Here is a 12433-nt window from a genome sequence, read left to right as displayed (position 1 = left end):
TAAGGTGTAAAAAAGTAGGACCCTTTGTCGACATGTATTGGCTTCTGCCTGGTGGGGGTTGCTGGATTGAAGCCTGCGACCGAGGCTGGGCTGGAGCCTGAGGGTGGGGCTGGAGCCTGAGGCAGGTGCTGGAGCTGGCAGTGGTGGCTGGGCTGGAAGAGCCTGAGGTAGGAGACTGGACTATGGTAGCCTGGGGTGGAGGCTGGATCGGAGGAGGTTGAATTGGTGAGGTGGCTAAAGCAATTAGTAGGGGGAGGCGGCAGCTACAGCCCCGGAATGGCAGCCCACTGCCGGTGGTTCAGGTGGAGCCTGAGGTTTGTCAGGTTTGGCTGGTGCCAACACTTGGAGGTTTGGTGTGGAGTACTGTCTTGGACTGGAATTTATGCTACAAGGGGTGGATGGTGCCATCTGAAACCTCAGCTGCTCCCCAACATTTCTCTGTGATTTTCGACAGTTGCCTTTAAAGCTTGCATCTTGATCAGGAGCTTTTGGATGGGATTGTCCTGACCCTCTGGGGTTGTCTTTGGAGTCCATATATAGTCCATATATAGGGGTTGGACCTAGATGAGGGTTGAACGCAAACACTATTACTTACTTCTGAGCCTCTTTCTGGTAGGTCGTCTGTTGTTCCATGGCAGCAGGACCATACAAGGCAGTGTTGTAGAGTCCGGTGTCATGATGTTGGCCTGAGGGGGAGGTTTATGACCCCCAGAAATACCTTTCCCCTTTTTCCTCTCTCTACTCTACCGATGTGACTATTGAAAATCCCTTTGTTAACATTGAGAGAGAGTCTGGTGACATCAAAAGATGGGAAACTGAACCATATTTTGGTAATCCAACCAGTTGAAAATATGCATTGGGACTTAATCAATATGATGTCAGTTCAGTTGGTGTCTGAGACATGATTACTGATGACAGGACAACATAAACTATATCTTGGAAAATCAGATTCACTTGGAATTGTTGTGCAATTTAAATGTTTAAATATGAAACTAATTGTGAAAAGATTAAATGTAATTTTTAGCTTCTTAATGAGAGAACGGTTTGTCAGAAGAACACCACTCTGCTCACTCAGAGGCCCCGCCCAAGTGAACAGACATGGGTTGTAAACTATGAAACACGGCCCTCTCTCCCAATCCTATATAAGCCCCTTGACGAAAATGTAACTTCTTGTTCCAAGGACGTGAGGACTTACCACGTAAGTGTGAAGGTGACGACCTACATGCTGGAAGAATGAATTTCGACTATACCAGCCAGAATATAGCATGAGCTTACAAGTATGGCAACTTGGTATGAACTTTGAACTCTTATTCACTCCAGAAGTGATACCTCCTAGCCGTTGAGTTAGCAGCAGTCACTGTAAACGTGGGCTAGGAAAGGACGGACGACGTATCCAGTCTAAAACACACAACGATACTACAACGTATCCCGTTTACCACCAGAGACATTCTTCAAAGGACAAACCGGCCTTCCATCGATGACCAATCTACCGAAGCCCAGCTCAGAGTAAATATTTATTGCATTCTCCATTTTCAAATAAGCGGTTATTTAGAATGCATAAGATTCTGTATATATGATAGCATAGCTTCTCCCTTTGTTATTCAGTCTTCCCGCTCTTTCACTCAAACCCAACCCCCTCTCTTTGTGTAACCAGCCATCGTATCTGTTCCGTCCACCAGGGACATTTTCTTTGTGACATCATCTGTAATCAATGTATGATCCATTCTGTGTAGATGTAATTCTGTGTGATTATTTAGGTATTTAGTAAATAAAGAATTAAACCAAATATTGTATTGCTGATTTAACTTGTTAGCCAGGGTTCATGAAGATAACCAAGAATTTACAACTTTCAGATGAGACTGAAATAAGGTGATGATTAAATATTGACTGCTACTGATGTAAAAGATTACTAGGTCTTTAAGAGTTTATTTGGAAGATAACAGCTCTATAAACATTATTTTGCGGTGCCCCGACTTTCTAGTTAATTACATTAACCTGATTAGCTTAATCAGGTAATATTAATTACAGAAAAAATATTTTATAGAATAGCATGTCATATCACTTAATCCGTCTTGTCTCTGTGTTGAATACATTTGTACTTGGTCTTGACTCGGTCTCGGACAGTAAGGACTTGTAATTTCTTCCAGAGACTAGCCGAGACCAGCGGAGTAAAAAACTAATTATTCTCATCTTCCATTCTGTCAGCGCATAAAACTGCTTCGCCAGGCCAAATACATGTATATACACTCCTTTCTTGAAACATTAATATCTTAACAGATGTATATCTACTATAGACATGTTTGTGCAGTGGTGAATCTACAGTACAAGCACACTCATGTAGGAGAGTGCACTTTTTGTTAAACACAAAGGGCCAGTGGTGTAGGGGAGGGTATATGCAGGTATAAACCGTATATCCGCTTTTTTTCAGTGGGTTTTGCTTATACTCACTTCTTAACCCCTACTGATCCGCATCAAAGTAGTGTAGTGCAGGTTTACTTGTTATCAATTATGTAGTACAATAGATAAATTATGTACAAAGTAGCCTACACAATCGCAATGAAGGTTAAATATATTCACATGCGCCGGACACAGCGGAATATCATCTGCCGGCAGCAATTTATGATATCTACCAGTAAATGCTAACTAAGGCAACAATGGGTATGCAAACCAGGTACTGAAAAAGTTTAGTCCGAAGTGTTGGTTAGCTGGCTATTTGTGATGGGCAATTGTCATCATGCTCTGTTTTCATCAGGGGCGTAGACATGGATGGGACTGGGTGGCCAAAGGCCCACCCACTGGGGAGCCCACCCAATCTGACTGATATGGTTTAAGAATTGTTGTGGACTTAGACCATCAATTTTTTTCTATAACAAAGGTGTGATTTTGAGAGTGAACATTGAAAAATCTATAGGAAAACTAATAGACCCAAGGAAAACAGGATTTTTCACACAGGGTTCCTTTCCTTTGCTGGGCGGGCCTTTTGGGAAGTTTCTGGTAAAATTAGAGTATACCAACTTCTCCAGGCACCACTGCATAGGGCCGATGGAAAGACAGCAGTCCATAAACTGACATAATAAACCAGTAGGTCCCAATCATAAGAATACCAAAACACAACCATTAAGCATTTCCCAATTGAAATGTACAACTATTACTTCCCATTGCAAAAAACATTTCACGTTTACCACACAAAGTAATCAGTGACCTAAAGTTTAAAGTGGAACTGATAGCGTTTGAACTACTTTGCAGATATGAAACAAACAGACAATCATAATATCAGTCAAAAATATAAAATTCCCAGTTTATGCTACAAAAACAACTTTATAAAAGGTTTTAAAAACAGGTTATATTTCACTCAACCTTCCATGACGTACACTAAAGCATTGTTGGCAGAATAGATGGATGCAGTTCAATGCATGATTCATATAAATCACCAATACATTTTTTGATAGTCCAAAAAATATTGCTATCAGTTTGTAAATCATAGCTGATCTGGTACGTTGTTTGCTGCCTCCATTCGGGATGCACTGATTCAGTCTCAATGACTCAATAATCTGGACAAAAATTGACGTACGTAACTAAGGCTGGAAATGTCAATATAATCAAACTAGCAAGGGAAATGATCACATGTCAGTCATAACGTGGCTAATAGGCTACTGTATCTATTTATGTAACAAGTAAAACACACAGAGCCTAACGTAATAGCTAGTTGCTAGGATGATGTCATGTCATGCCATTGGAGGACTTAGTGAGCGACTGACTATACCACTCATATCGTTTTTTGGTGGTTATACACAGCTGGAGATGCAGGTGTCATTTGGTTAGCTAGCAAGAACTTGAACAACTGTTATACAGTTAGCATATCTTTTGCATTCGCAAATTGACTCTTGCGATCTACTCCGATTTCAGAGCATTCTCTTCTGAGTGTGCCAGAGCGCAGAACAACTGATAAATTTACGAACATGCAACACCTGCTGAATATGACCGATGTCAGTAAACGTAGGCCAAAAAAGTAATAGTTAGTCAAGAACGCTCTAGACAACATGTAAACAGCCGAACCAGCTCTGCTACGGCAAGTAAAGTGGTCAGAGTAGCAAGCTAGCCACTTTTAGCCAGTTAGCTTGGGTGCTTGGTTGGGACAAGCATGCATTGGCAGGCAAGCCACAGACGGATAAGTAGGCTACAATTCACATCATTTATCAGTGCAAGTTTGACGGCCAACAATCGGAAAAAGTTTGAGAGGGATTATCTAATATTCTTTCGTTAGAATTTAGCTCATCTTGCTATGGCTAGCATTAGTTGTTGATCAAATCAAATACATTTTTATTGGTCACATACACATATTTAGGTGTTATTGTTGGTGTTCGGAGTGGCATTCACTAAAATACAGTAGAATAGAATACAGTATATACAGTTGAAGTCGTAAGTTTACATACACCTTAGCCAAATACATTTAAACTCAGTTTTTCACGATTCCTGACATATAATCCTAGTAGAAATTCCCGGTTTTAGGTCAGTTAGATTCACCACCTTATTTTAAGAATGTGAAATGTCAGAATAAGAGTAGAGAGAATGATTTATTTCAGCTTTTATTTCTACCATCACATTCCCAGTAGGTCAGAAGTTTACATACTCTCAGTTAGTATTTGGTAGCATTGTCTTTAAATTGTTTAACCTGGGTCAAACGTTTCAGGTAGCCTTCCACAAGCTTCCCACAATAAGTTGGGTGAATTTTGGCCCATTCCTCCTGACAGAGCTGGTGTAACTGAGTCAGGTTTGTAGGCCTCCTTGCTCGCACAAGCTTTTATGTAAACTTCTGGCCCACTGGAATTGTGATACAGTGAGTTATAAGGGAAATAATCTGTCTGTAAACAATTGTTGGGAAAATTACTTGTGTCATGCACAAAGTAGATGTCCTAACTGTCTTGCAAAAACTATAGTTTGAAAACAAGAAATGTGTGTACATTGTGTACAAGAAGTGTATGTACATTTCCGACATCAATTGTACATATAAAATGAGTAAAGGAGTATGTAAACTTATTAAAGTGACCTGTGATTCCATGTCTATGTATATAGGGCAGCAGCCTGTAAGGTGCAGGGTTGAGTCACTGGGTTATAGCCAGCTAGTGATGCTGTTTTAACAGTCTAATGACCTTGATAGAAGCTGTTTTTCAGTCTATCGGTCCCAGCTTTGATGCACCTGTACTGACCTCGCCTTATGGATGATAGCGGAGTGAAATGACTGTAGCTCGGGTGGTTGGTGTCCTTGATGATTTATTTGGCCTTCATGTGACATTGCATGCTGTAGGCGTCCTGGAGGGCAGGCAGTGTGCCCCCGGTGATGAGAACCTTGCTGTTGAGGGCGGTGCAGTTGCCGTACCAGGCGGTGATACAGCCTGACAGGATGCTCTCAGTTGTGCATCTGTAAAGGTGTGTGAGGGTCTTAGGGCCAAGCCAAATTTCTTCAGCCTCCTGAGGTTGAAGAGGCGCTGTTGTGCCTTCTTCACCACACTGTCTGTGTGGGTGGACCATTTCAGCTCGTCAGTGATGTTTATGCCGAGGAACTTCAAGCTTACCACCTTCTCTACTGCGGTCCCGTCAATGTGTATAGTTGAGTGTTCCCTCTGCTTTATCCTGAAGTTCACGATCAGCTCCTTTGTTTTGTTGACGTTGTGGGAGAGGTTATTTTCCTGGCACCACTCCACCAGGGACCAAACCTCCTTGTGTCATCTCCAAACTTGATGATTGAGTTGGAGGCGTGTATGGCCACACAGTCATCCTGGAAATTGGCGCCAACAGAGAGGGATGCCGTACTTCTAGCTCTTAGGAATTTTGTATTTTGTTTTTTTATGTATTACCACAAGCATTTTGCTACACCCGCAAAAATCCCGCAAAAATCTGCTACACCCGCAAAAATCTACTGAACACGTGTATTTGACCAATACAATTTCATTTGATTAGACAGGGAATACAGGATGGTGCTGAGTACACACCCTTGTAGGGCCCCTGTGTTGAGGATCAGTGAAGTAGAGATGTTGTTTCCTATCTTCACCAACTGGGGTGGCCCGTTAGGAAGTCCAGGGCCCAGTTGCGCAGGGCGTGGTTCAGACACAGGACCTCGAGCTTGATGATGATCTTGGAGGGTACTATGGTGTTGAAGGCTGAACAGCATTCTTACATAGGTATTACTTTTATCCATGTGGGATAGGACAGTGTGCAGTGCAGTGGCAATTGCATCACCTGTGGATCTATTGTGGTGGTAAGAAAATTGAAGTGGGTCTAAGGTGTCAGGTAAGGTAGAGATGATATGGTCCTTAACTTGCCTCTCAAAACTCTTCACAATGACAGAAGTGAGTGCTACGTGGCGATAGTCATTTAGTTATGTTACCTTTGCTTTCTTGGGTACAGGAACAATGGTGGACATCTTGAAGCAAATGGGGACAGCAGACTGGGATAGGGAGAGATTGAATGTGTCTGTAAACACCCCAGCCAGCTGGTCTGCACATGCTTTGAGGACGCAGCTAGGGATGCCGTCTGGGACATACGTCTCATGTCTGAGCTGTTGAATGCGACTCCACTTTGTCTCTGTACTGACGTTTTGCATGTTTGATTGCCTTATGGAGGGAATAACTACACGGTTTGTTTTCAATCATATTCCCAGTCACCTTGCCATGGTTAAATATGGTGAGTAGCGCTTTCTTTCAGTTTCGCACGAATGCTGACATCTTGCTACAGTTTTTGGTTTGGGGAGGTTTTAATAGTCACACTGGGAACAACATCCTCTATACACTTCCTGATGAACTCAGTCACCGTGTCCGTATATACATAAATGTTATTATCCGAGGCTACCCGGAACATATCCCAGTCCGCGCGATCAAAACAGTCTTGAAGCATGGATTTCGATTGGTCAGACCAGCATTGAATAGACCTTAGCAAGGGTACTTCCTGTTTGAGTTTCAGCCTATAGGAAGGGAGGAGCAAAATGGAGTCAGTATCTGATTTGCCGAAGGGAGGGCGGGGGAGGGCCTTGTATGCATCCCGGAAGAGTGAAAAGTAGTGGTTGAGTGTTTTCCCCAGCGCGAGTACTACAGTCAATGTGTTTAGAACTTTGGTAGTTTTTCCTCATTTGCCTTGTTAAAATCCCCAGCTACAATAAATGCTGCCACAGGAAATGTGGTTTCCAGTTTGCATAAAGTCCAGTGTTGTTCCTTGAGGGCCATCATGGTATTGACGGAGAATTCTTTATTCCTGTCTGCGCAATGTACTGAAAACCCAGCTGGCTGTATGGACGGGGATAGTATTTACAGTACCTGATGTCTCTCTGGAAGGAGATCCTCTTCCTGAGTTCGTCTACTTTATTGTCCAGAGACTGAACATTTGCGAGTAATATACTCGGAAGTGGTGGATGATGTGCCCGCCTCCTGAGTCGGACTAGAAGTCCACTCCGAATACTTCTTCTCCGCTGGTGGCGTCTTGGAGCAGCCTCTGGGATAAGTTCAGTTACCTTGGGGGGGGTGCAAACAAAGGATCCAATTCGGGAAAGTCATATTCCTGGTCATAATAATGGTCAGTTACGGCTGCTCTGAAAAAAAGTTATTTCCGGCTGTATGTAATAATACAAAAAACGTTCTGGACTAATAGTGTAAGAAATAACACACAAAAAAAACAAATATTGCAAAGTTCCTTAGGCGCTAGAAGCAGAGCTGCCATGTCTGTCGGCTCCATATTTTGACTCGTGTTGTTGTTGATGTGCATAGCTAAGGGAGAGAGAGCCTACCTTTTCATGGTTGTTTGATCAATAAGACTGTAAAGTTCCCAAATGTAAGATGACTCCCGTGGTGTTTACACATTTGCAATAATCCATTCAGGTGTATTTTTTGGGCTTTTGGCAAATGCGTTCAAATTATCTATATTTGTGCTGTTGCAACTGCCTGTAAACACTAATTCCATTTCAAAGTGAATTACGGCAGGCCCTTGTGGCAAATGGCTTGTTTGTATAAAGGTCTACTGTAGCTCTGACTGGCTATAGCGCACTGGTCTGTGTAGACTCCAGTCCTGGACAAGACTGCTGTTTTTATTTGGTTTTATTTACTGCAGTGCCTATTAATTTTCCAAATGCATGGCCTCTTTCCCACTCTATATTGCTGTAGAATTTTCATAAATACCTTAGTATACGTAATTCCTAAATATTCTAAGCATTTAGGAAAACGTGAAAATTACCATATCTAAGTGGTTGCTTGTCAGACTTCATGGGGGTGTATATGAACCCGTAGAGGTTACTGAGGGGAGGACGCCTCATAATAATGTCTGGAATGGAGTCAATGGAATGGTATCAAACACATCAAAGGCATGGTTTCTATGTGGTTGAAACCATTCCATTGACTCCATTTCAGCCATTTTATGAGCCGTCCTCCCCTCAGTAGCCTCCACTGACAATGCCAACGGATTTTAATAAGATTTCATGTTGCCAAAATTGTCAGTTTCACTAAATGCAACAATGGTTAACACATGCTATTTTCAAAGAGATGGCCCGCAACAGCAAGAGTGATGCAATAAAAAACACAGTTCCACTCACCAGATGATGATCATTTGTAACTGAACTTCTTGTTGAAAGTTATTCTTCTCAAGGGATAAACTAACAAATTAGCAAATTAGGTGATAATACCTGATACAGCCACTGCACACTAGCCGACAGTGTTTGGGAGTAACAGATTACATGTAATCCGTTACATGTAAGGGATTACAAAAAAAACAGTTATGTAATGTTACCAGCAATCAGATTACAGATACTTTTGAAAAACTAGATTATTTCGAGGAATACTTTTAAATTCAGAAAGGATGTTGGCCAAAAAAATCCTGGACACTTTTCTCAATGACATTCAAATCAGCATTGAAAAAAGGCTCAAGTTGAAGTTTGTTCCACCTGAATGAGTCTGACCACAATATTTTTGCTTCCAACCACCGTGTCTTTGTAAGACCCAGAGTAGGTTAATGGATGATCTCCAAATGTGTGGTTCCCACCATGAAGCATGGAGGAGGAGATCTGATGGTGTGGGGGTGCTTTTCTGGTGACACTGTCTGTCATTTATTTAGAATTCAAGGCACACTTAACCAGCATGGCTACCACAGCATTCTACAGTGATACGCCATCCCATCTGGTTTGCGCTAAGTGGGACTATCATTTGTTTTTCAACAGGACAATGACCCAAAACACACCTCCAGGCTGTGTAAGGGCTATTTGACCAAGAAGGAGAGTGATGGAGTGCTGCATCAGATGACCTGGCCTCCACAACCCAATTGAGATGGTTTGGGATGAGTTAGACCTCAGAGTGAAGGAAAATCAGCCACCAAGTGCTCAGCATATGTGGGAACTCCTTCAAGACTGTTGGAAAAGCATTCCTCATGAAGCTGGTTGAGAGAATGCCAAGAGTGAGCAAAGCTGTCAAGGCAAAGGGTGGGTACTTTGAAGAATAGTTTGATTTGCTTAACACTTTTGGGGTTACTACATGATTCCATATGTGTTTTTTCATGGTTTTGATGTCTTCACTATTCTACAATGTAGAAAATATCAAAAACAAAGAAAACTCCTTGAATGAGTAAGTATGTCCACATTTTTGACTGGTCCATTGATTCTTGAAGAATATAACCTAGAAATGCCTCATGAGCTTAGTTCAATGTTTTGTAAGCATTGTAAATATAAACAAACATATGTAAACAAACACTTCTGCTACTCTCTGTTCATCATATATGCATAGTCATACCTACATGTACATACTACATGCCATACCTACATGTACATACTAACTCAATAAGCCTGACTAACAGGTGTCTGTATATAGCCTTGCTACTCTTTTTTCAAATTTATTTTTACTGTTGATTTATTTCTTTACTTACCCTCACACAAACACACACATACCTTTTTTCCCCACACCATTGGTTAGATCCTTTAAGTAAGCATTTCACTGTAAGGTCTACTACACCTGTTGTATTCAGCGCACGTGACAAATAAACTTTGATTTGATTTTGATTTGACTGGTGCACTTCACAAATAGATGGCATCATGAGGTAGGAAAATGATGTGGATATATTGAAGCAACATCTCAAGACATCAGCCAGGAAGTCAAAGCTTGGTCGCAAATTGGTCTTCCAAATGGACAACGACCCCAAGCATACTTCCAAAGTAATGGCAAAATGGCTTAAGGACAACAAAGTCAAGGTATTGGAGCGGCTATCGCAAAACCCTGACCTGAAGTGCAAAGCCCTGACCTCGAATTGAGAAATAATAATTGGAAATTGTCCAAAAACGTATCTTATTCAATTATTCATACCACTGTCTCAAATTTTTCCACTGTACAGCCTGTTTTGAGTTCAGTGAGTAACACTGACTTTCCCTGGCGGCTTATTTATTGGTCCACAGGAAGCTTATCTTTAAACCAATCACCAGATGGCAGCATCTAATGTAATCAGTCCCAAGGCTCAATCCCTCTGTTTGTCATGTGAACTTGTATTGAAACGTTTACAAATTACTAAGATATTGCATTATTAGAGTTTTATCTGAAAGCCACTAATATTACCATTCACATACTGTCAACACTCATTACATTTGACATCAACTGATAGATCATGAGTACCATGAATCTTTGTTTACTTTCACTAGTCTCCATATTGGTTTCCTTCAACTAGGAAGCCTCTGCTCTTTCCCAATAGGAAAAACCCTCTCAATCACTCCTGCTAACGCATATGAATCACTCTCAAACTATGTTCTGCTTTTACCCCTATTGTTAGGTTAAAAAACAAACAATACAAACATGGTAACCTTTTCCTTATTGGAAGGCATTGTTTTCATTTTAGTCTACCCTAACAATGTCTACTTTTATCTGAGGGTATTGCTGTATTAAAGATGTTGTTTCCTCTGAGGGGCGTCCCTATTGTGGCTGGTTAATTTCATTTAATTATTGACGAAGCCTCTGATTTAACATGGCAATGATATTTTTAATTGGAAGCTGTTACAAAAGCATAGAAAATGTGCCAAGAGGCTTTATATCCCAAACCATTTAAACAGTCATACTCATCAGAAAACTTGGTAATGGCCATTCCATCAGTCTTCTTGGATATGGGGGCCCAGCAGGGCTCTCTTTCTCTGATGACCATCTACTTCTAGGTGACTACTCAGGGCCTACGTTTGTCCCTTTGACTCAGGATTCATCTCACCCTCTGTCAGGTTTCTCCGGAAGTCTTTGACCACCACGAAATCACCTGGGTTCAAATACTGCTGAGCTCCATCTGCCAAGTTCGTCAAAGACGCCTTCACTCGAGGGAAATTAGTCTTTAGAACACTGTTAAGGTTGCCACAGTACTCAACCATGTCTTCCTCCATTCCGTGCAGGGACAACCTGTTATGGGGAAAAGGAGAAACCTAGTCTGTCAGCGCCTCATGTGGAGAGAGATCAGTAACTGTGTGGGATCAGCCTCTCATACTCATCAGTGCCAGTGGAAACAACTTTACCCATGTCAGGCTTATTTCACCAATTAGTTTAATATATGATTGCAAATCAAATATTGTACAACCCCACCACATGTTTTGCAAACACAGTAAAACCTACTGTACACCAATATTTATTTACCATCCCTCCTTTGACACATGGTCTTGACCATAATTTGGCAAGGAATTGGAAGATACAACAGGGCATGGCTGGTCTGCTCCACTCGTCCAGCCATGCACCCGAGGCGTCCTTCTCTGATGCATCAGCCGTTGCCTGCAAAGTCATTAACAGAGAAATGGCTACTGGAAGCAGGAACTGCTGCCATCTGTAGAAGGGTGTGGGGGACAGAAGATGAAGCAGCCAATTTAGAAATGTTATCTTCAAAGGAAGTATGTCCCTGACACAGCCTGTAACAGACGAAATGAGATTACTGTCTGCAATCTGTTTTCAAGACCAGGTCAAAAACATTCTATTCTTTCCACAATGTTCCAAAATCATGCACTATACCAAATGCATATCTACAGTCAGTGTAAATGTTAACAGAGCTGTCCTTTTCCCAAAATACAAACTCTAGTCAGGCCAAATAATTCTGCTTTCTGTGTAAATAAGTGTGAGACTCTTTTTCAGTTCTCTGAGCAGACCCTTCTACAAAGAACTCGGTCTGGATTGTCTAACGGGGTGTCTCTCAGGTCCAAACTAGGTCTACAGTCAGCTTCACTAGCTAAATCACAGTCATGGTCTTCACAGGCATCTGCTGTAGGGAGAAGAGTTAAATGGTTTTAAGAATTATACATCGTTTCAGAGTAACATGGGACATTGTCAACAGAATGTTCTGGTAGTCTAGCAGTCTCGCAGGCGTCAAATGAGCCATTCTTGCCTGTGCAATAATTGCGTGAACAGAATGGGGCACATGTACGGTTAGAGGAGACATTGCCACAATATCAGAACATGCC

Source organism: Oncorhynchus clarkii, chromosome 12 (assembly GCF_045791955.1).
Source record: "Oncorhynchus clarkii lewisi isolate Uvic-CL-2024 chromosome 12, UVic_Ocla_1.0, whole genome shotgun sequence".
In the NCBI taxonomy this organism is placed as follows: Eukaryota; Metazoa; Chordata; class Actinopteri; order Salmoniformes; family Salmonidae; genus Oncorhynchus; species Oncorhynchus clarkii.
The sequence above is the reverse complement of the archived record's forward strand: the minus strand, read 5'-3'. Positions refer to the sequence as shown.